Source organism: Lissotriton helveticus, chromosome 3_1, assembly GCF_964261635.1.
Source record: "Lissotriton helveticus chromosome 3_1, aLisHel1.1, whole genome shotgun sequence".
NCBI classification, from domain to species: domain Eukaryota; kingdom Metazoa; phylum Chordata; class Amphibia; order Caudata; family Salamandridae; genus Lissotriton; species Lissotriton helveticus.
Window position 1 is genome coordinate 83,499,146 of NC_136061.1, and position 24,262 is coordinate 83,523,407.

General features: G+C 47.2%; 1 protein-coding gene across 3 annotated transcripts in view; it reads right to left on the bottom strand.

Annotated features, from left to right (window-relative positions):
* The window catches only part of IGFBP2 (insulin like growth factor binding protein 2), a 487,588-nt gene that overhangs the window by 79,126 nt on the left and 384,200 nt on the right, over positions 1–24,262 (bottom strand). The window lies entirely within an intron of this gene.

Here is a 24,262-nt window from a genome sequence, read left to right on the forward strand (position 1 = left end):
GGGGGAAGGCAAAGCCTTAACCCTACTGCTCTTCTTCTTGGAAGGTGTCTGGTCCATTCTTCCAGGATCCAGCACCTGTTCAGTGGGGCATCTTCTGGCCTGTGACCTAGTCACAGCAAGCACATGTGCTGGCAAGCCTAACATTTCCATGTGAGTCCTCTGCTCCACTTCTGACCATAGTGATGACTCCAAATCATTGCCCAACAAACAATCCACTGGGAGGTCTGAACTAACCACAACTTTCTTTTGGCCACTTACCCCTCCCCAGGAGAAAGCAACAATCGCCATACTATGACTGGTAGTGACGTTGCTGGCATTGGTCACCAGGAAATCTGTACCTGGCATGATCTGTCCAGGGTCCACAAAGTTAGGTGTCACCATGGTGACACTGGCACAAGTGTCCCTATAGGCCTGAGCCATTTTGCCATTTATTAAAGGTGTCTGCCTGTATTTGCCCAAAGTATTGGGACTTACATCAGGGGACATATCCATATCCCCTGTACAGACAAGGACAGCCTGAGTGAGTGTGCCAACTAAGTTGTCAGACTCCTCAGTTCCCAAGGTTAACCCAACTAATCCCTTGGGAGGTGCACTACCACTACTGACTGTACTAGGGGGTGCAGTTGCCTTAGGGGCTGTAGTGGTAGAGGTTTGCCCTCCTCTTTTGGTGCACTCACTAAACCAGTGAGACTTACTTTTACAGTACTGGCACCACCTTTTTGACTGGCCTTCTTGAGTCTTCTTTTTCTGCTGTGAAGCCTGACCCCCACCCTCTTTGGTTTGTTGGGGACCTGTTGAAGACTTCTGGTCATTTTGTTCACTCTTAGTATTACCCTTCTGGTCTGCTTTCTTCTGACCACCCTGGTTCTGGTTCTGGTTCTGCTTGATCCTTGTTCTGACCCATTTGTCTGCCTTCTTTCCCAATTCTTGGGGAGAGGTCAGATCTGAATCAACAAGGTGCTGGTGCAACAACTGGTTCTGACAGTTATTTAAAATGTGTTCTCTCATCATCAGATTATACAATCCTGTGTAATCAGTAACCTTGCTACCCAGCAACCAGCCCTCCAAAGCCTTAGTGGCACTATCCACAAAGTCAGACCAGTCCTGAGACTGAGTTTTCTGGGTGTCTCTGAACAGCAACCTGTACTGCTCAGTGGTTAAACCAAACCCATCAACCAGTGTATTCTTCAGGACCTGGTAATTGTTAGCATCCTCCACTCTTGTAGTGAGGAGCTTATCTCTAGCTTTGCCATCAAAGGAGAGCCACAGTATAGCTGCCCACTGACTCTGGGGAATGCCCTGCACAGTGCAGGCCCTCTCCAAAGCAGCCATCCATTTCTGGATGTCATCCCCTTGTTTAAAGGGGGGCACTATCTTTGTCAGGTGTCTAAACCCTTCTCTCTATCTCTTGGGAGGTTGCTGCCACCAGTGGGAACTAACCCACTCATCTGCTGCTCTCTAGCAAAGGCAAGCTTTTCTTTGGCCAGGGCAAGTTCTTCCCTTTCAATCCTCAGAGCAGCCTGTCTCATTCTGGCTTCATGCTCTATTCTCTGAGGGGAAGTCAATCTCCTCTGGGGAGAGTTCCTTCTCCTCTGAGAAGAGGCATTAGAGTGCAGAGATCTATTGGAGTCCCTAGAAAGAGATCTATCTCTCCTAACTTCAAGGTTAGGCCTACTTAGGGTCAGTACTGGGGGTCCCCCAGATCCTAGCCCAAGCAAGTCTATGTTGGCCCTAGTTAGCCTTCTGACTACCTCAAGACCTTTGTCTGCCTCATCCCCAGAGAGTTCCTCAGGATCCTCCTCCCCAACTGCATTTACAGTGTTGTGGAGGTCTGGATCCCCAGTGGTACCCTCTAAGGCTGGCATATTCCCATCTAGCTGAGAAATCTTTCTCGCATCATATGTCTCTAAGAGACCTATCAGAAAGGGAATGGTGGGGTTAGACCCCTGTTTCAGTTTCCTGGAGGTACACACTTGTCTCATCTCCTGGAAACTGAGAGCTGCATATCTTGAAGTGACCTGTGGAGGGTCAACTGCCACAAGGGGAGTCTCAGTAGACTCTCCCTGGGTAGACATGCTTTTCTAGTGGGGTGTAAGTGGTGCACTTACCTACACTATATGTTTACCTACTGATCCCTTGCTAGAGTTGTAGTTTAGGGTGTGCTAGGCCCTAGGAGCTACAACAGCTGGTTCAGTAGAACTCAGAGTATTCTAAGCTAAGTTATATGTACCTCAGTACTTATGTGATCTTTCAAATGATATTCTTAGGATATGTGTGGTAAAACAACAGCAAGCTCAAATCCCAACCGCTGCTCACCAATGTGAGAAGTTGGCCTGATATGCAGTGCTCACTATTCTAGTGATCACTATGTATCAGTCCAAACAACCCTTATTGATGATTGGTTGTAAGTCAACCTTATAGACCAGCTATCCTAGTAGCATGGATACGAGCAGTCTAAGGCTAAGACTCTAGAGGGCGTGTTAAGCCAGCTGTTTTACCATCACATTACCCCTTGAACACCAAGTGAAAGGACACCACACAAGTTGTTATGAAAATAAACAGATATTTATTTATAACAAGACTACCCTGAACTCTTTATGAGTCAGGGAGCTAAGCACACAACAAAACTCTTACGAAAATACTTTAAGTCGCACAATTTACACAAATGCCCTAGGGGCACGAAAAACCATATACACAGTAAGTGGAATGCGAACTTGCTAGCAGGTAAGTAATACTTTTCTAGACTCAGGAATCGCTAGGCCTACAATTCTAAACACTGGGATTAGATGCAGGAGGCCTGTGGACGTCGTGTGCAGAGTGGGAACTCTCACGCGTAAGGCGGGAAAAAGTCTATGGAGGCTAGCAGTTGCAAAGTTACTGTTCTCGGGCGAACCCGACTAGGTGGGTCGAAAACGGGGGTGGATCCGAACACTTAGGGTGTTGGACTATGCTGAAGCACCGGAGTACTTGGTTTACCTAGCCCAGGGGCTGCGGCTGCATAGGGTTGAAGTGGCGTCGGAAACCCACGTTGAAGAACCAGGAGCCTGAAGAAAGAGTTGCTGGCAGGCGGCCAGTGAAGAGAGTTCGTGGAGATCCAAGCCTGGATCAGGAAAGAAGAAACCTGTAAGCAGAGGGGACCAAGTTCTGAATCACTAGCCAGTGATTTGAGTGGGCACCAGGATGGCACCGGACGAAGTCACGTCAGCCAGGTGAGTGGGCGCTGCTGGGCTCTGCAGTCTCTCGGACCAGGAGGCGTTGTCGGCGACCAGGACGGAGGTGCGAGCTGTCCCACGAAGGTTCTTGCTGTCGACGTCGCTGGACCCAGGATTGGGCAACAAGTCTTGGCAAATACAAGGCCCACGCGGTGGACCTAAAATGGCGTCTTGAGTGGACCAGGAGGGTCCAGGGTGCTCCTCTTTTGGAGGGGAGCAAGGGCTAGTCTGGAGCAACCAGACCAGCAGTGTTTGTCGTCGTGGAGCGTCGTGAGGGGGCCACTAGCCAACGGGCAAGTGACCTGGACAACGCGGTTGGCAGCAAAGAGCAGAAGGGCCCCATGCAGATCTCGTGGATGCAGGGGGCTGAACTTCGGTGCTGGAGCTGCTCAGGGTCGGGGCTTCTCTTACCCCAAAGCACTCGGTCGAGGGTCACTCGGTGGTCGTGCTGGACAAGCGTCGTGCAGTTCTGAAGATGGCCGGTCCCTCGAGGTCTCGTCACACCCACGGATCACAGCTGGGCTGATGATGTAGGTTGAGGTCAGAGGTGCCAGGGAAGCCGGTTCTCGTCGTGCTGGAGCAGTCTTGATCCGAAGGAGAGACTGGCAACAAACCGCGATGCTTGGTTGGTGCCTGCTGCTGCAGGGTGACTACTCCTTAGTCACAAGGGAGAATCTTGAGACGAAGTCTTGAGTTCCTTTCGTGGAAAGTAGTTTCAGGATTCAAAGATGATCTGATTTGGAAGGGGGCCAGTTCCTACCTTTATCCTGCAAAAAGGGGCTGGCATGCGACTAAGTCCTGCCCTATGGGTGGGACTAGGAGGGGGGTGGTTACACCCCTCTCCTTTGGCGGGCTTTCCCCAGATCAGGGGCTGGAGTGCCCCTGGAACTGGTTCCAGCCGGCCTATGCACAGTGAGCACCGGGGTGCCACTTGCAGTCACCTTCCTCTAAAGCCCTGCCTACCTAGGATACACAAAATCCTGTCTGGGACGGTGCTGGCACCGCCCCTGGCAGGAAACCCTTTGTCCTTGCCTCCTGGGCTGGGAGGACTCCCAGCAGCAGGAGGGCAGACTTGTGTCTCGGTGGCAGTATCCATTTTGTGGAGCTAAGGCTCTGTCTAACTTTAACCGGGGTTACAGGTTACATACATGTCGTGTCCCTCTAGAAGGGTGGAATGCTAACCCCGTCGCCAGAATTGGCGAGGGGTTAGTATTCCAATTCGTATGACACCTTACTCGACATGTTTTGATAAAGCGATACCAGAGTTGGCATATAACCGCGAGGATTATAATGCACTTAAGAGTATATGGTATGCGATATCATGGAAACGGCTAAGGGATGGATCCCGAAAGCCGCAGACAGGCTCAGCTCATGCCAGAGCACTATCTCACACGATCCCAAGCACTCTGCCTTCAGGATTGTTAAGGCCTGCCATAGGAGTGACTGATAGGAGATCTGTGTGCCCATTTAGGTTTAGATATAGGAATACTATATCTAAAGCAAAGGGTGATTACACCACTTTGCCCCAGCTGTCAAGCAGCCAGTTGTGTCTGATTTAGTTAGTCAGCCCAGGGGTGGCATAATACATGCTGCAGCCCCTGGGAGACTTCTGGGTGCACCTCAGCCCTGGGTACAGGGACTTGAGAGGGCCCAGTGCCAATTCAGTACCTGGGTACAATTTGGAGAAGAGAGAACAGCTAGGCTGTGGGTCTGATTAGCAGGCCCACAGCCAGGGAAAGTCGTAAACCAGTGAAGCAAAAAAGCAAAAATCCGGGTGATCATAGGATTGCAGACCCTACTCTCCTACAACTATCCATCTTGAAATGGATCTCTTGGAGGCTGGAAAGCCTGCTGTCATGGCACCATAATTCAAAAACCATTGATCCGATTTCCTTATACCCTTCGTACCCTCCGAATAGAATTTGAGCATTCTTTTAAGGTCTAAGGAGTGGAGAGACCTCTCCGCAGGAGTTGGGGATTGGGAAAAAGGGATGGTAGGGAGATTGACTGATTAATATGGACATCAGACATAACCTTTGGCAAAAAAGCAGGGTGAGCCTTTAACACTACCCTGTTGTGGTGAAACACAGTATTTGGCTCTTTAGCACACAGTGCTTGGATCTCACTTACTCTGCACGCTGACGTTATTGCCACCAGGAAAGCGGTCTTCCATGTCAGGTGCTGCATTTCTGGCTTTATGAATGGGCTCAAAAGGAGGACCCATCAATCTAGACAACACCAGATTCAATTCCCATGGAGGAGAAGGAGTTTTTGAACCGGGGGATACACTTTCTTCAACCACTGTAGGAAATCCTTAACCACCTGCAATTGGAAAAAAGAAGTTTGTTTGGGAGATTTTCTGTAGGCCGTAATGGCTGGCAAGTGAACCCAGATCGAGGAATATTTAAAACCCGCTTTGGCCAAATAAAGGAGGTAAGGAAGAATGACCTCCTACTTCCCCTTTGTAGGATCAAAATGATTATAAACACACCATAGGTAGAATCTCTTCCACTTAAAAGCGTACAACGCTCTCATGGAAGGTCTCTTAGCCTCTTTCAGGATGTGCATGCAGTCCATATTGTAGGTCCTCAGGAGCCATGCTGCCAAGTTCAGTGAAGGAAGGCTGGAATGGAGAATCCTCCCGTTCATTTTGGTCAGCAGGTCCGCTCTGTAAGGCAGTCTCCTGTGGGGGAGCATCGACAACTGCAGAAGGTCCAGGTACCACCACCGACGTGGCCAGTCTGGAACTATCAGAACATCTTCATGTTGGATCTGATGAGCTTGGACACCACCTTCGGGAACAGAGGCAGAGGAGGAAAGGCGTACGCAAATGTCTCTGACCAATCCATCAAAAGCGCATTCCCCCTTGTCCCTGGACGGTGTAATCTGGATGCGAAGGCATGGCATTTTTTGTTTTTGTTGTCTGAAAACAAATCTATTGACGGAGGACTCCACTGTTGGAAAATATCTGCCACCACCTTGTCGTGTAGCACCCAGTCTGGCTGATCTTCGAAGTGCCGACTGAGCGTGTCTGCTTGCACAATTTGCTCCCCTGGAAGGTGCACTGCCACGATGGAGAGATTCCGAGCCAGAAGACAGTGCCAGATCGCTTGAGCCTCCAGGGATAGAGGGCGAGAGCGCGTACCACCCTGTTTGTTTAGATAATACATGGTGGTCGTGTTGTCTGTTTGGATCAGGATCGAGTTGGACATGATCGATGGCCAAAAAGCTTTCAGAGCCAGATGGACTGCTCGTAGCTCCAACATGTATATATGGTAGGACTGTTCTTTTGTGGACCACCGGCCCTGCAACTGAAGGCACCCCATGTGTGCCCCCCATTCTTGCAGAGATGCATCCGTTATCAACGATTGCACTAGAACTGGTTGATGGAAAGGGACTCCTACCGATAGGTTCTGCGGCCGAGTCCAGCACATGATGGACGACTTTACTGCACAATTCGATCCTCCCGGCGACCCGTTGCTTGGTCCCACTTGTCCTCTAAATCTTGCTGTAACGGTCTCATTCTCAGCCTGGCGTTGGGAATGAGAAATATGCAAGAGGCCATTGATCCCAGCAGAGATGCCACTTGCCAGACTGTTGGGCAATCTGACTGGAGCAGAGCTTTGCACTTCTGCTGCATTGAAGAAAGTCTCTCCTCCGAAGAAAATGCTCTTCCTTTGTTTGAATCCAGAGTCAAGCCCAAATAGTGGATTGTCATGGTGGGCCGGTGAATCGACTTCTCCATGTTCACATGAAGCCCCAGTCTGCAGGGCAGATTTAGACAGACTTCAAAGTCGCTCCTTACTTTTTGAGGAGATGGCCCTTTGAGGAGCCAATCGTCTAAGTAAGGGTAGACAAACAGACCTTTTCTGTGTAGGGCCACCGCCATCACTGCCATACACTTGGTAAAGACTCGTGGGGCAGATTTCAGCCCGAAGGGTAAGACTTTGAACTGATAATGCTTGCTGCCGACCACAAATCGAAGGTATTTGCGATGAGGTGGAATGATAGGTATATGGAAGTAAGCATCTTGGAGGACCACCAAACACATCCAATCTCCTGCTTGCAGATGTAGACATATTTGATGAAGGGCCAACATGCAAAACTTTTCTTTCACAATGACTTTGTTTAACAAGCGAAGGTCCAGGATAGGTCTGAATTTGTGCTCCTGATCTCTTTTGGGCACAAGAAAGTACCTGGAGTAAGCTCCCTTCCCTTGCTGCGCGGAAAGAACCTCTTCTACGGCCTTTTTTCGCAGAAGGGTTATCACTTCCTGCTGAAGCAACTTTAACTGGTGAGGACGAGAGCTTTTCGAAGGAATGTCCTTTGGAGGCACACGAAAACGAAGTGCGTATCCATTGCGCAGTATACTTAGCACCCAACAATCTTTTGTTATGCTGCACCACTCTTCCAGATGATGTGAAGCACTACCTCCCACTGGAGTGGGCAAAGGAGCCAGAGGAAGCCCCTGCTCATAGCTTCGCTGCCGATCTGGCCGTGTTAGAGGACTGTTGCTGGTGACCTCCTCTACCTCTGTTGGACTTACGGCCTTGATACTGCGATTTGCCTTGGTTCTTGTTCTGGGACCATTGAGGGCTTTGCACCCTCTGTCGGTAGCCCTTGCGTTGGTTGGGTCTGTAACGACGTTTAAACTCTTTCTTCCTCTCCAATCAAACTGCTTTGAGGGTATCGAGCTAGACCTTCATTCTACCCATTTCCTCATCTGTATGGGTAACCAAAAAATGTCGATCACCAGTTTCAGAAGACCGGGAACCAGAGGAAGCAACGGACGAGAAGCTGCTCTCTGATGTAGAGTCTCAAAATAAACTGTTGTTGCCACCTGAGGACTAGACATGTCAATGTTCAGCTTCTGAGCCCCTCTCTGAAGCACGTCATGATATGTGTTAATGTCATCTATTGGTGATACTCTTGAAAGGGCTATCTGATAGAGTGGGAGAATAGTCCCTCTTTGAGGATCGAGTGGAAGAGGAAGACCACGTAGGGGACCTTCTTCTTTTGCGATGGGAACTATGTCTGCACTCCCGTGACCTGCCCTCACGCTCTTCACGTATGGGCGATGGCAATCTATCCACTTCCTGTACCAATCTTTGCAGAAGTGATCTATGAAGAGGACTGGCGTATTCTTGCAGGTGTCGGGATGCTCCTGTATCCTTACTCTAATGATGATGGGGAAGGAGCCATCTCGGGGACAAATGAACAGCAGGGAAGCCTCCCTGTGCTGCGAAGGAGATCTATGACTTGGTCTACCTGAATGCCTTTCTGGTGAGGCAGATGGAGAATGCCCCGCTGAAGGATGTCTTGAAGAGTGAGAAGATGAGTGTCGTGATGCTGACTCTGTCACCAGAACCACAGATCCTTCTCCGGACCTCACTGATGTGGATCTTGACGTCGGGCTTGTGACCTGCTCTGACTGAGCCCTTCTCGAAGCCGACCTGGACCTCCTTCTCGACCTCGATGTCCGGCCTGGTGTTGGTCCCGACGATGACTCTCTGTTCCTCGACGTCGAGTGCCGTGCAGACGACGCTGGAGCATCCCTTTGTCTCGACGTCGAACGTTGATGAGCCGACGCAGCGGAGGGGTTCTGCTCCTCGACGCCGAACGTCGCTGTGCTGACGAAGACGAAGGGCCTCTGCTCCTCGACGCCGAGAAGACGGCGTGGGGCTTCCAATCCTCGACGCCGATTGTCATTGAGACGACAGCAGAGGGCTTCCAATCTTCGACGCGGATCGTCGGTGGGTTGACGACGGCGGAGGACTCCTGACCTTCGACGTCGAACATCGATGGACTGACGACGACGGAGGGGTACCTGCCCTCGACGCCGAATGTCGAGCTGACGATGGCGGGTGACTTCTGCTACTCTACGGCGATCGTCGCCGGGTTGAGGACGGCGGAGGGCTGTTACTCCTCAACACCGATCGTCACCAAGTTGACGATGGCGTAGAGCTTCTGCTCCTCGACGCCAATCGTCGCTCGGTTGACGACGGCCGAGGATCACGATTCTTCGACGTCGACGACGTACTTGAATGGCGATGTCTTCTCGACGGCGAGCCCGCCGTCGATGGTCTTTTCTTGGACAAATGACCCACCGGTGGTAGATTTCTCCGCGCCAAGCCCGAAGAGGAAGCAGAAGAGCGAGGGACCTTGCTTCTGGATGGAGATCTCGCCCTCTTGGAGCCCTTCCTCACCGATGACCTGCCTCTGGAAGATGCTTTTTCTGCCAGCCCATAAAGACGGATCCTTGTCTTTAAGAGTCTTTTTGGATAGGGACTGGCAATGAGGACAAGTCTTGGGGATATGGTCCTTAGGCAAACAAAGAATACAGACTCATTAGAGTCTGACCTGGCCTTCTTTTTTCCACAAGAAGGGCAGGGGTCAAAAAGAGATGACATTTTGAGAGGAGAAAATGCCCAAAACTGTCAAAAAAAGACAGAAGCTTACTTCAAAAGATGAAAGACGTCGAAGTAAGTCAAAAATTTCCAAAAAAGTGAAGATTATTTATGACTAAAATCAGAAAGAAGTGGAGCTGTGTAACCAGGATCCTTCCTGAAGGAGCCAGAAAGAACACCTGACCTAACTGTCACCCCTGAGGCATGATGGGAAGCTGGGGTCATGACTGCCTTAAAGGCACGGTGCCAGTTTATTGCTATGTTGCTATGAGTTAGCTTTTCAGCCTTTTTAGGCTATGTTTCTGCAATGCAGCCTGGGAGCTGTCAATGCTTTCAGTCCTATCTGAGAGTTTGTGCTAAGTGCTAAGCATTAAAACAGTTTTTAAACATGTTCTGCTGTTGTTTTTCCCTGTTTCTAATGTATTCTTTATGATATAATGGGAAGTCCTTACAGCATTATTCAGCTCTAGTGTGTATAAGGCTGCCTTTGCTTTTTTGTTTTATATATATCTATATATATATATATATATATATATATATATATATATATATATATATATATATATATATATATATATATATATATATATATATATGTATATATATATATATATATATATATAGATATATATATGTATAATTATATATGGAGATACATATATGTGGGGCGCATATATGATTGTGTTTCCGGGGTCCCGCGCATGGGCGGGAATATTCTAGTGCTTTATGACTATTGATGAGGATCCCCTGGAAGAGAACCTTTCACATCTACCTTACCAAATCGCTGGTGGAAGTCGTGGCCAGTAGGTTCCTGTGATCTATGGTCATGTGACAGATCCCTCCTTCTTCCAGTCCAAGAACCTACCAAACAAGTTTGACTGCCTTGTGACAGTCACTTGGGACTGGCTGGGCAAAGTTTCTAAACTCCTGTCCTACCTCCTATAGGGAAGCTGTCAATCGCACCATAGATTCACCCAACATCCTACATTAACACTACACCTCACACCTCCTTCTTCAGCACCCCTTTCTATTCAATTCTGCACTTCACTACCCCTCTACAAATGACCCAGGAAGTCTAGCTTCCGGAGATCAGTCTGTCGAAGCTTCCCATTGAGGACCCACAGCCTCTCCTGCGAAGGAACATGCACCCCACATATGTTCACTTATTGTTCATAATTCCACCGACTCTGCTCTATGAATATGTGACTGTAGTTCCTTGCCTCTCCTGCAATCCTCAGGGGCAGCATGTACATATGACTCCTTGCGGGAGACAGAAATAGAGGGGTGAGGGTCAACAGTTAGAACACTGGCATACCGCTAGGGTCTTCTAGCCCTGTTTATACCCTGGAGAGCCACTGCACCCCCATGCGGGACTTCTACAGAACTCCTTATTGGCTGACACCCCACCAGTCCCCCCACCTTCCCCCTAGACAGCAGGCGCTGATTTACTCCCTCACAGCGCATTGCACAGGGAGACCCCACTGAGGCTGTAGTATGCCTCCATGACCAGAAGAAAGGCCCAGTAGCAACGCGCCCAGCCATCTCCCCCAGAACATCTCCTAACAACAGTAATGGGAGCAGCAAGCTCACACCCTAGGACGAAAATCACTCGGATATACAATCACTGCACCCCTTGTCAACCATCTCCCTCAAGCCCTGGCTTTCCTCTCTGTCACTTCCACACTCTCCGTGAGTTCTTCCTCCAACTCTCTGTCACCTATCTCCTGTACCATCCCTTCCACCCCTCGGCCTGCCAAGCCTCCTTAGAGGAGCAAGGACACATGGGCCCAGGAACAGACAGAAACTGAGAGGCTGATATGCTGAATTATTCTGTAAGATCATGTTTTTACACCACAAGCTTCATGGGTTCAGTGTTAGATGACATTGCACAGTGAAGTGCAAAACCCTTGATAAGGTATGCAAAGCAGAAATTATGTGGTGGAAACTGCGGAAACACCTATAGGAGTCAATACAAACCAATGCCCACTGAATTCATACAAAGTAGCATGACTTGGGGTTCTATGGCATGCTACCGGCAAATAATGGGCAAAAATAGGGCTAGGCGACATTGCATGATTTAACAACACGTAATACATGTAGCAATCACCAAAAGTACACATATTACACAAGGTAGCCTTGGGCAGTCGTCGGTGTGAAGATAACTGTAGTCAATGTTATGCCTTGAAAACAAAAGTGCCACAAGATACCGCTAGTTAGTCTTTGCATCGTGGCACAATGCTAAACTGTGTTACATAAGAGCAGTGTTATTTGCGTTTGCATTGTTGATGTCACCCCTCTCGGCAAACTTATGATAAATTTGACAACACACTAAGGGCCAGATGTAGGTAAATCATATTTACCGACTCTTAAATACCGAATTTTACCGATTCGGTATTTAAGAGTTGGTAAATATGAAGGGGGAGATGTAGGTATTACAGATTCTGTAAATACCGAATCGTTAAGATTCGGTGTTTACCGAATCTGTAAATACCGAATCGGTATTGCCCATTGATTCCTATGGGCCTTGAAGCCCATAGGAATCAATGGGCAATACCGATTCTGTAATTACAGAATCGGTAAATACCGAATTTTGCAAGGGTGCAGGGGGTGTCACTTTGACACCCTCTGGCACCCCAAAAATAGGCATGTGCGCCATGTGGCACACAGACATGCCCTAAGGGTATGTCTGTCTGTCACATGGCTAGGTGTGCAACCTGAATTCGGTATTTTAACACCCAATTGGATTGGGTGGTAAAATACCGAATCTGAAAGGCCTGCGGCACTCAAAGATGTGCTACCTACATGTGCTTTTACAGAATCTGTATTTTTACCGAGTCTGTATTTACCGATTCGGTAATTTTACCGAATCTGTAAATACAGATTCGGTAAAATACAGATTCTGTAAAGCATGCTCCTACATTAGAAAACCCTAATACCGGTCGGAAACAGCCGAAATCGGCCGTTTCCGACCGGTATTAGGGCTCCTACATCGGGCCCTAGATGTGACCATTCGTGCAAATTAACACAGCTGTTTAGATCAAAGCCTACCAGACAGCACAGCTATCCAGTTTGCTAAAGACATTTTAGGAACCTTCATAAAGCTTCCCCGGGTATGCATTCCGCCCATTGCTTACCCTTGGCGTGGTGTTAATAACGAACATTCTCTGGCTACAATTTTCTAGATTTATTTGTTTTAGGTTATCCAGTGTGCGTTTGTCCCTCCCAATTCCCTTTGTATTCTTCCACGAGGGCTTATTTCTGTAAACTGGCCTGTAAATCTTGTTCTTATCTTGTCACATTGGCTGTGCATTGAAAGACAGAGGTCAATGTCAGGCTCTGTCTTTCGAGGGAGCTTGGAGTTTACTTTTCTTCTTTCTGGGACTTCAAAGTGATTTTGTGAAAACTTGCTGGATACTGGAGGTAGGAAAGGTTGTTTTTTTGCACATAACAAAATATAAATGAACTGTGCCAGTATTTCAGAATATATCAGAATGATATACGCACAAATGAAGCACATTGTTTGGTAATTCTGAAATGCGTTTGAAACAAATAATTTAATATGATCAAAACAAATCAATACACTAGGTGATGACATTTCCACACATTATCAATTGTGAGCTGTAACGTTTTATTAGTAACATTTTATGTCTGTGCAAATGTTATGGTCATTTCAATTGAAAATGTGTTGTCTGCAATGGCAGTGTGCTACCACACAATGCATACTCTACTATACTCCATGACACTCTAATCTGCACCTCTCCACGCCACTGCACTCTTCGCTGCTGCACTCTACACCACTACAGTCTAGGCCACTGTAATCTACTCTCCACAACTCCATTTTATGCCACTCCACCTTATGCCACTCTACACCACTGCACTCTACACCAATGCACTTTACTCTGTAATACTAAACTCTACACCCCTGCACTCTATACCAATCTACTGTACGCCACTCTAACCTACTCTGCATCACTGCACTCTACACCTCTTTACTCTATGCCATTACACTCTACGCCACTGCACCGTACCCTGCACCACTCCACTCTATGCCACTTCACTCTACTCTGAAACCATCTACTCTATGGCACTACATTCTATCCTGCACCACTTCACTTTATGCCAATAAACTCTACTCAGAAACAGTCTTCTATAAGCCACTGCACTCTACGTCAATGCACTCTACACAACTGAAATCTCTTTCACCGCACTTTAGGCCACTGCACTCTACTCTACACCACTGTACTCTACACCACTCTACCCCAATGCACTCTATACCACTGCACTCTATAACACTCTACTCTGCAACACTGCTCTCTCCGCTACTGAACTCTACGTCACTGCACTCTACGTCAATGCACTCTGCACTACTGCATTATTTACCAATGAACTCTACGTCACTCTACTCTGCATCGCTCAAATCTATGCCACTACACTCTACACGTCCAACTCTATGGCACTGCACTCATGCCACTATACTCTACAACACTCTACTCCACTCTTCTCCACTCCACTCAAAGACACTCCATGCCACTTTCCTCTCATTCAATAACTTTTAGCCATGGTGAACAGCAGTGACGCTAAGGTACAACATGGCTTAAACAAATAGCATTGGTGGGACCTATTGGCTTTGTCAGCTTTGCCAATGCTTTTTTTTTCACAGGTTTGGTTGTGATCTTAGTAAATCTGCCAAAGAGTACAGAAGGAAACCATCTCAGAGACTGAGCAACCATCAACATCAGGATAAGAACTCACATTGCTCCCACGAGACCAAGCGACACGCACGCTACGAAACTCATACGCATGGTCCACGGACCACACCATGTCTCAGTTTAGGGTCAGGGGTCAGACTGGCCTAAAGGGAAATCAGGCTGTGCCTGGAGGGCTGGTCTGAGACATAAGTGTATGGGTTGTGTTTTGCTGTTTCTGGGCCTGTTTTATGGTCAGATGGGGCGGTTTTACTGTTGATTTCTCTGATACTACCACCAACATTGCTTGCAGCAAGCACAAATGCATACAATCTACCAAACTTTACAAAATACCTATGCAGCTTGTCTTTACAAGTTTAAAATTGCCCTGACTTGCAAACGAGGGGCACTTTTTTAGCTATCCCGATTCGCTAATGGGGGGCCACTTTTAATTTGGCGGAGGGCCAATATTCTGCCCCAGTCTAAACCTGGTTAAATTAAAGTTGCAAGACCCACCTCTCCCCTACGGAGTCATCCACCGGCACATCCCGCAGACACCTGGGACTAGCCCGTGGCATACAATGTATTTATGAAAAGAGATCGAGGCATTGAGACGGAAGCAGCGGGAGCCCCTCAGGAAGAAGGGATGCTGTAACACTGATGAGGTGGGCCAACACCAGCTCTGTGCAGTCACATAATCCTTTTCAAGTGCAACTGCTGTCAGTCATACACCACAAGACACCCAAAAACGCTAAGTGATTCTGCAATGTATAAACAAACTACCCTTATGCAGCACTCTCTGACTAACTCAAGTATACTACACACAACCCAGAACACAGGCTTCTCCTCTCTAGGCTCACTTAAACATAGACACAACTGCTAATCATCATCATCATCATACTCTTTATTCGGCAAATTAATCACCATAAAAGAAATACAGTACATATTACATTTATCAAATCTCCATAAAATTATTAAAACACTAAAAGAGGATGCACAGCAGACTCAATTTACTACCAACGCATTCAGCATTAGACCGTTAAAACCCCCGGACGCCGTTTCAATAATCTGGAGCGCGTCAACCACACACTACCCAAGAATTTTGCAACCCCACAAATCATGATGGAAGATGAACTGTCCGTAGAGAGAACACGAAGTGCCTGATTGTGGCACCTCAACCCGAGTTCCCTGCAGACTGGTTTCAGCCAAAGATTCTGTGCTCCTTTATAAGCTGGGCAAGCAAAAAACAAATGGGCCACAGACTCCTTTGGTGCCATACAACCTGGGCATACACGCTGGGGGGCACCAGGGTTTAACCACCTCGCCGTGAACTCATGCACTGGAAGCATCCCATATCGCATTTTTAGGTATAACGCACGATCCAGGGGTTTAGTTATCAGATCGAGGAAGGGCTCCCATTTCCTCACACACTTAAATAACAAAAATTGATCCGTGAGTGGGCCCCCATCCGCAGCCCTCAGCGCATTATTCTGGACCCAGTCCCAATATAGTTTTTTGATCGCTTCCTTGGGCGGTGGCAATTGTGACTCCCATGCATCCCTTAACCCCAGGTTAAGAACCAGATCTTTCAGTTTATTTAGCCATACTATTTTTTTGCCCGTGTCCAATAGCAGAAGATCATCAAGCCCTTCAGCGTATTTTGCAAGCTCGGCAGTTCTTCTCAAACGAGTCCAAAAGAGCAACGGGCGAAGCCTTACCAAGTCCTTTAATCAGACCCCCCAGGATATAGCGGCATGGATAGGCAAATTTAGCGGCACAAAAATGAAAATTTAGCGGCACAAAAATGGAAATTTAGCGGCATTTAGCGGCATTTTATTTTGTGGTTTTTGCAACACCAAACACAGATATCTTACTGTTTGAGTTATTTGACAACATGGAGCTATGTACATTTTGTTTATTTACAATTCAGCCCATTTGTTTTAATTAAAAGGCATGTTAATCTTGGGCAAGTACGGTAAGTTCTTCCGAGCACTCCAAATCAAGACCAGTATTGTGCTGCTGGTTGTAGTGTACACAGAGCAGATACAGCACAGACAGCAGCAGTGCAAGCTTCCCTCACACACAGAGCAGATACAGCACAGACAGCAGCAGTGCAAGCTTCCCTCACACACAGAACAGATACAGCACAGACAGCAGCAGTGCAAGCTTCCCTCACACACAGAACAGATACAGCACAGACAGCAGCAGTGCAAGCTTCCCTCACACACAGAGCAGATACAGCACAGACAGCAGCAGTGCAAGCTTCCCTCACACACAGAGCAGATACAGCACAGACAGCAGCAGTGCAAGCTTCCCTCACACACAGAGCAGATACAGCACAGACAGCAGCAGTGCAAGCTTCCCTCACACACAGAGCAGATACAGCACAGACAGCAGCAGTGCAAGCTTCCCTCACACACAGAGCAGATACAGCACAGACAGCAGCAGTGCAAGCATCCCTTGCATAACCGGTACAGCACAGGCAGCAGCAGGGTGCGCACGCACACACACACACACACACTCCCCCACCCCAACACCATCCCCTGCATAGAGAACAGTTACAACAAATAATGGAATGACATACATCACATTTTGTGATCGGGCCATGATGGTGTTCTTCTGGCAGTGTGCACAGAAGAGCTCAGCCAATAAAGATAAACTTTAAAAAATCCGCAAACATTTTCCCAGGTGCATACAAAATTTCCCACACGTAAAATTAGAGAAATATTCTTGGTATCTTTCCTAGCATGGCAGGGATTGCAAATGCTCAGAGCTTTCCCTGGCAAGAAAATCCCTTTGCAACCCTGATACCCACTGTGACTCATAGCGCGGACTTTACCCGAAGGTGTCAGAGCGCTTCACAAAAGGAACATAAATGGAACACAAATTGTGAGCAACCAAAAATACATGAGGTAGTAAAGGTAATAATGACAATTGTGAGCAAACTGAATACAGGAGGTAGTAAAAATGTTGAGCAACCAAAAACACATGAGGTAGTAAACTAAAAGGTAATAGTAACAATTGTGAGCACACAGAATACATGAGGCAGTGAGAATTGTGAGCAGCCAAAAATACATGAGGTAGTAAAAAGTGCACAGGAAGAAAAAAGTGACAAATGTGCAGTTACAAGAACACAGTATCATTTGAGGCGTAATACTGCAAAAGGTGCTAGACACTCAGGCACACGAACAAGCGTTATGTAGGCAAAGTGGCACTTGAGCAAGTATCAAAGATAAAAACATGTGCGAGCGCTTGTGGCACTGTTACTCCCTGCGCCTCCCTGCACTGCCCCCCTCCCACCCGGCCAGCGCTCTCACAGAAACACGCAGCCCGGGGCCGGTCGGCCACATCTCCGCAGCCCGGGGCCGGTCGGCCACATCTCCGCTGCCCCCCTCCCACCAGGGCAGCGCTCTCCCCTATGTGTGCGGCGGGGCCCCACCAGCGGACTGACTGGACTTACCTGTCTTCTGTTTGCCGGCCGGCTTTCCTCCTGCTCCGAGCCCCGGTCCTGCTGAGAGTCTTCGTGTCGTCGCTGCAGCTTCGTGCTCTCTCCTCCCCCTCTTGGTGTGGTGCTGGTCTTCTCCCTTCGCCCGGCCGCCGTCTTCTCCTTCTCTCGCCGCAAATGACTCGCCGCAAATGACGGAAACGGGGGCGACGGGCGGAAACGGCAAATTTCGCGGGCTTTAGGGCAAATATCGCGGCATTTGCGGAGATCGCGCGATTTCGCGATTTTTTTGCAAATCGCGAAATCGCGATAAGCTGGAGGGTCTGTTTAATGTTCTTCTACCCAGATCTAGTCTCAGGGGGATCAATGGGGTGGAAGTAGGGAGAGCCACCACCTTCCTTAGGAAGTTATTTTCCGCTGTCGATAAATCAGACACATTTTCGAACCCCCAAAGTTCAGAGCCATATAATGCCGCAGGGAGAATCTGGCCCTCGTAAATAGCCATAGCAGGAGAGACAGGCTTGCTGCTTGATTCACGGAGCTCCCTCAAAGTCACCCCGGATACTCTTTGGTGACTGAGTAGCATTTTGGCCAAATGATTCTTCCAGGACATACGACTGTTTATCCGGACACCAAGGTAATCAAAGGATTCAACCAACTCCAAAGGAACACCATTAAGTAGAAGATTGTTTTTGAATCTCTTGGAGGGGGAGAGTGCCATCAATTTAGTTTTTGATGTGTTAATGGTTAAGCCTCGGTTGGTACAGAAGGAGCTAAACAGGTTCAAGAGTTTTTGCAGGCCCACAGGGGATTTGGAGATTAATAAGGTATCATCAGCGAAGAGTAGAGTGGGGATTTTTTCCCCCGCCAGGGATGGGGCATCCGCCTCCTCTCCCTTCAGATGGTCCACCACTCCATTCACAAATAGGGAGAAAAGTGTCTGAGCCATAACGCAGCCCTGGCGTACTCCTCTCTTCACAGGGACCCTATCTGTTAACTGTCCCTGGGATCCCCATCTAACCCTCGCGTAATTCCCCTCGTGGAGCCTTACGATTAGTTTAAGGAGTCCACTGGGAAAACCCATCTCCCCTAGGATTTTCCATAATTTTGCACGAGGGACCAGGTCGAAAGCTGTTTTGAGATCTATGAAGGCCATATATAAACTACCTTTCCTAATGGTCACTGCCTTCCAATAGATAGCAAAAAAACGAAAGACCTGGTCCATCGTCCCTACCTTACTTCTAAAGCCCGCTTGTAAGTGGGAAAGAATACTGGCCTCCTCCATCCAATCTCCTACTCTAGAGATGATGACCCTGCCAACCACTTTCTGGATTATGTCTATGAAACTGATAGGTCTGTAGTTAGCAGGGTCCTCTCTAGCCCCCTTCTTGAACACGGTTACCACCTCTGCCCCTTTCCAGGAATCTGGCACCTGGTGACCCCTAGTGATCAGATTCATTATTATGGCTATTAATTTAGCCCAAGCCTGTGGCTCAACCATCAACAAATCTCCAGGAATCCCATCCTGTCCGGCTGCTTTCTTAGGGGTTAGGTGTCTGATCGCCACCACTACCTCTGAGGTCGTAAATGGGAGGTCGTCCACCCCTAAGGTATCCCCCTCACCCAAGCTAACCGTCCCAGGGCTAGTTGTTTCCTCAGAGCCTTCATACAGGGATGAGAAATGATCAAACCATTGCTGACTAGTTATGTGTACAGCCAATGGTTGTGATTTCCTCTGTCTAGATCTATTAATCAAATCCCAAAAGAGGTTCGGGTTCCTACTGCTCACAGCATTGGATAGGTCCTGCCAACTGCTAATCACACTCAGGGGTACTAAGCAGACAGCACCAAACTTTAACACACAATACCCCACAAGGCCGACTCAAAACACAAAACATACCCAACTTTATGCTCCGATTTTGGCTCTCTCCATTCTAACATTCCCTCGCCTCCTTAGGTAAGGTAACACAATGCTTGGCAGGGAAGACCATGACACTACTGATGCTCCTGAGGCGACTGCCAATAGTAAGAGCAACCACTTGCAGATGAGATGACACCTCAACAGCGCCAAGAGACCAAACAATTTGGCGAATAATCTGCTATTCAAAAGGCTGTGCCACAGCAAATAACAGCACAACCTGCTATTTTTAGAACAATCTCAAAATATGTCAATATTACTGAACTCCACTGTATTCAATTTACAGACCTCTTAGGGGGGTCACTCTGTGCACTTGCAGGCAACAGTTGTCTTACCGCCACAACGACCTCCAATCCACTATTGTGCTTCCTAGTTACCTGTGAAGTTATGTTTGCAAAATTCCGGCACTTTCTAAATGTTCACGTGAACTTTCTTTGTACAATTCAGAGAACTTGAAATTCGATACACAAGTTTTCGTCTGTAATGTTGTTTTCACAAATATCAGGTGGTGTATAGGAAACATGTTGACCTACGTCACGACACACGTGGCCATACATTGAACGGACAGCATGCTACTCCTAATTATTGCCCTCCCATGATAGCAGAGTTTATTAGAGAAATTGCAGCTACGTCATAAAAGTATAGGGAGCCCGTTTGAACAGCAACCTCCATTAACTTACGTATATATACGTAACACTTGTATTTGTAAAGCGCACTTATCAACCATGGGTCTCAAGGTGCTGAATAACAGATGTTTATTGTTACCCAACTCAATGGTACTCATTTTATCGACCTCAGATGGATGAAAGGCTGAGTGGACCCGCCGGGATTTGAACCTGTGACCATGAGGTCGAACAAAAGCCCCTAGAGTGGATGCATTAGTCCACATACAGGCACATGCATCAATGTTGGCTTTCGCGATTTCTTAATTGCGATTTTTAAAGAATTGCAATTAAGGAATCGCAAAAACCTATGCACGTAGAAATCGCTTAAAAAATAGCGATTTCTAAACATTCCTTAATTGCGACTCGCAAATTGCGAGTCACAATTGAGGAATACCTCCCCATTCAATCCTATGCCCCAAGGGCATGTGTGTGTGCAAAATGGAACTTTGAAAAATGCACTTTAGTGCATTTTTCAAAGTTCTTGCAAATTACCATGAAGTTTAACTTTATGGTAATTTGCAACCCCTATTAGCGAAATCGTGATTTGTTTTTCTTTAATGCTTTGCATTTACGGAATCTCAATTTGCGATTTCTTAAATGCAATCGCAATTTGAGAACTCGCAATTAATTGTAAATTCTCAAATTGCGAGGGACTTGACCCTTGGTGCATCGCAAAAGCTAATTTAGCGATCGCAAACGGCCGATTTTTGCGAATCGCACCGTTTGATGCATGTGCCTGTAAGCCACCATACCCGGCTCATATATATATAAATTACCTACAGGTGGCAGGTCCAAGGAAATGCATCAATGCAATGCTGCACTCATGCAGTAACAAAGCATTGGAAGGTTACAGGATGCCTTTGCCAGGGAGTTAACATTTGCAGAGAAGGTGCAATCAAACAGGGTTATTTTTCACAGTGTGAATCTCAGCCGTGGGCATCAGGGGTAGAGTATGGAAGATAGTGCTAGATGCTTCTCCTCGAGGCCCTTTGCCATGTGATACTTTTTGACACAGCATCCTGGTCTTGCAGGGATCCCTAAAAGCGATAGGGGCTGCAACCAGTCCACTTTGTTAATGCAGGAGGTACCTTCTCCATCGCACGTCTCCATACCTTCATTTGCATCTAGTCACAAGGATTCGAAGAAGGCCCCCGCCGGTTGAATTTTGATGAGGCAAGATTTCTTGGAATCCTTGCTAGCACGCTCTGCACATTACCATATTGATAAAACACAATTCCTAGAATGTGGCTTGGGCAAACATACAATGTGTGACAATAGGAATTTATACACATTTAGCTTTTCTCTGTGTATTCTCATATAATTACATTTTATATAACTGCTTGTGTTAGCAACAACTAACACAAAGTGTTGACACTGCATCAAAAACAACAGCTCCAAAAACAGATGGTAAGGTATAATGTATTTATAGTTAGCAAAATGTGATCTTTAGCAAATGTCAGCCGAGCCAAGCATAGACGCGTGATGTCCAATTTAACAATGTGGCTGCAGCCGTGCAGAACATTCAGAGAACCTGAACTCCCTCTGCTGGAGGGGATAGTCCACTGCAGGCTAATCGGAGGATGTGCTGTCACTGCACCCTTAGAGTCAGGAGTGTCACAGTCGAATGAGAACCCAGGCGTCTTTGGGCCAACTAAACCCCACTTATTGCTGCATCTTTTACTACCCAACTGGGGTAAGGGGGATATGGGTGGGGGGTGAGGGGCATGGGAGTTGTTTTTCACCCTTTCCTTGTCTTAGAGCCTGAGATACTCTTGTTACGCCACTGCTTAGAACACCTGAGTCTTGCTGAACATATAGCTCACAGTACTGAAACTTTATACATGCATGGATAGAGGGACTTTGAGTCGGCCCTCTTCATCCATTGGTCAGTACTACTAACATTCTTGCTTCTGCTCACCATAGCAGACAGCATGAGTCAGTCCAGTTCTGCCATTGGCTCATTTTGACCCTAAGTGGCTACATTTTGCCTGAGCACACATGCGCATCTGCCTAAAAAAGAAGTTCTCCTCAGTACCAGGGCCGGAAGCTAAATGCTGCTCTTGAAGTTGTCCATATATTGGCTGCAATCCTTATGTCCTACAGGTCCTTCTGCAGGTAATAAACTTGTGAAATATTGCAGAACTCTAAGGGTTTGCTCAGAAAACAGCAGCAGATCCCATATCCGCTTAAGCATAAATTGTACATCTATCCCACAATGCTACTTTAAGACCTGAATGGGAGGAAATACCACAGGCCATGGCTCCCTTGGTTAGACTTCTTTTTGGGATACAGACAGTCTTTGTTGAGGCCCGTGGTCAGGTAAAATACCATTCACGTAACAAAAAGACATCCATTGACGTCCATGCATTGCTGGAAGCCATCTTATCTTCTACCAGAGCCAAGTTAATGCCTGCTGTCGCATAAGTTGCCAGATGTCTAAGATGCTTCACATAGAACTGAGGAAATAAAATCTTCAGACAGTGTTTTAGAGTTGGGTTGTGATGGGTCATCAGCCAGAAATTGGTGTGCCGTCTGCCCAAGGCTCGGCTCCTTTGCCTTATTGAGAGGTGGCAAACCAACGGTTTACTGAGCTGCACATGGCTTATGTTCAAAAACACTCACCGCCCATATGAGATCCAGGCACTTTGAGGAGGATCGTCTGACACTATGTCCACCATTTACTTCATTGCCCGCGACCATCATACACGCAATCCAACATGTGTTGAACGAATACAATTACCTTGAAAGTGAATTTAATTATTGCGCTTAGCAAATTCTGAACATTGAGCGTTTATAAAATGATCAATGAAGTACAGATTGTGTTTCTGCATTTTGAGAGCATTCTCTCTAATCAAGAAAGGAGCCACAAGTCACAGTGTGCAGATATTTACCTTTGTGGTTAGAGGCACTGGGGAAGAAATTCAGATTCCATTTACAAAGTACAAGTGAGTCAGACTGCCTCAGTTGTGCCAACAGTTTCCAGACAGAACTAGTTGAGGTATTGTGTGGTTACACCTGGATACCCTATTGGGTGATAAGCTGTGCTTTATAAATCCTGATTGATTGATTGGTTGAGTGTGTGTTTTATTTGGAAGGAGCATATCTCTGTTTAAATTGACCTCGCACACCCGTGCAGTGTGCCGGGTGTGACTTGCAATATGCCCCGCAGGAAGGGGACCACAGAAGGGTGAACATACTGTCCGTGGCCACCTCCTGGTCTATGCCACTGAATACCTCACGTCAGGAAGGAGGGTATCTTAAGTGGTTTAATGCCATCCTTTAGGCAATGAGTGAAATGTTTTATTTTCAGTGAGAGATAGACTAACCAAACCCTTCCACCAAATATGTGTCAGGACACCAGGCTGTCTGCTAGAGTGGGCACACAATTGTTTTTTAAAAAGAAAGACTAGTTTGCCATTGGTCTGTGACTCAGGTCCAATCCAGGTCTCACACAGTACACTTCCCCTTTTACCACAGTACAATGTGGTTCCTGCTCCAGGAGAGTGACTTGAGACAATAAAGATCTCCCATTGCAGAACAAATCAAACATGGCGGCTCCACCACTGGGAATCCTTTGAGCTATAAATGCGTTCCATAAATCACAGTCACGGCCTGTTGCAGACAAGTGACATTCAGGATCAATAATGAAGCTGTAGTGTATGTAGTAAACAGCCCACAAAGGAAGGCCATGTACTGAGCTTATTGCTTGAATTGTTAATGCTGTGCTTACGATGAAATTTTCACTTTAGGGCTAGACACATTCTGAGTTTGGAAAACCAGGTGGGTGATGCACTGTCTCTTTCGCAGTTGGGGAGGTCCTGTGGTTTGGTGCCAGACGTGAATGAGGTAGACACTGCTTAACCTCCTAAGATGAACATGAAAGAAGGCCAGATGTTTGATAGAAAAATCTTTGAGTGAATCTATGAGGCT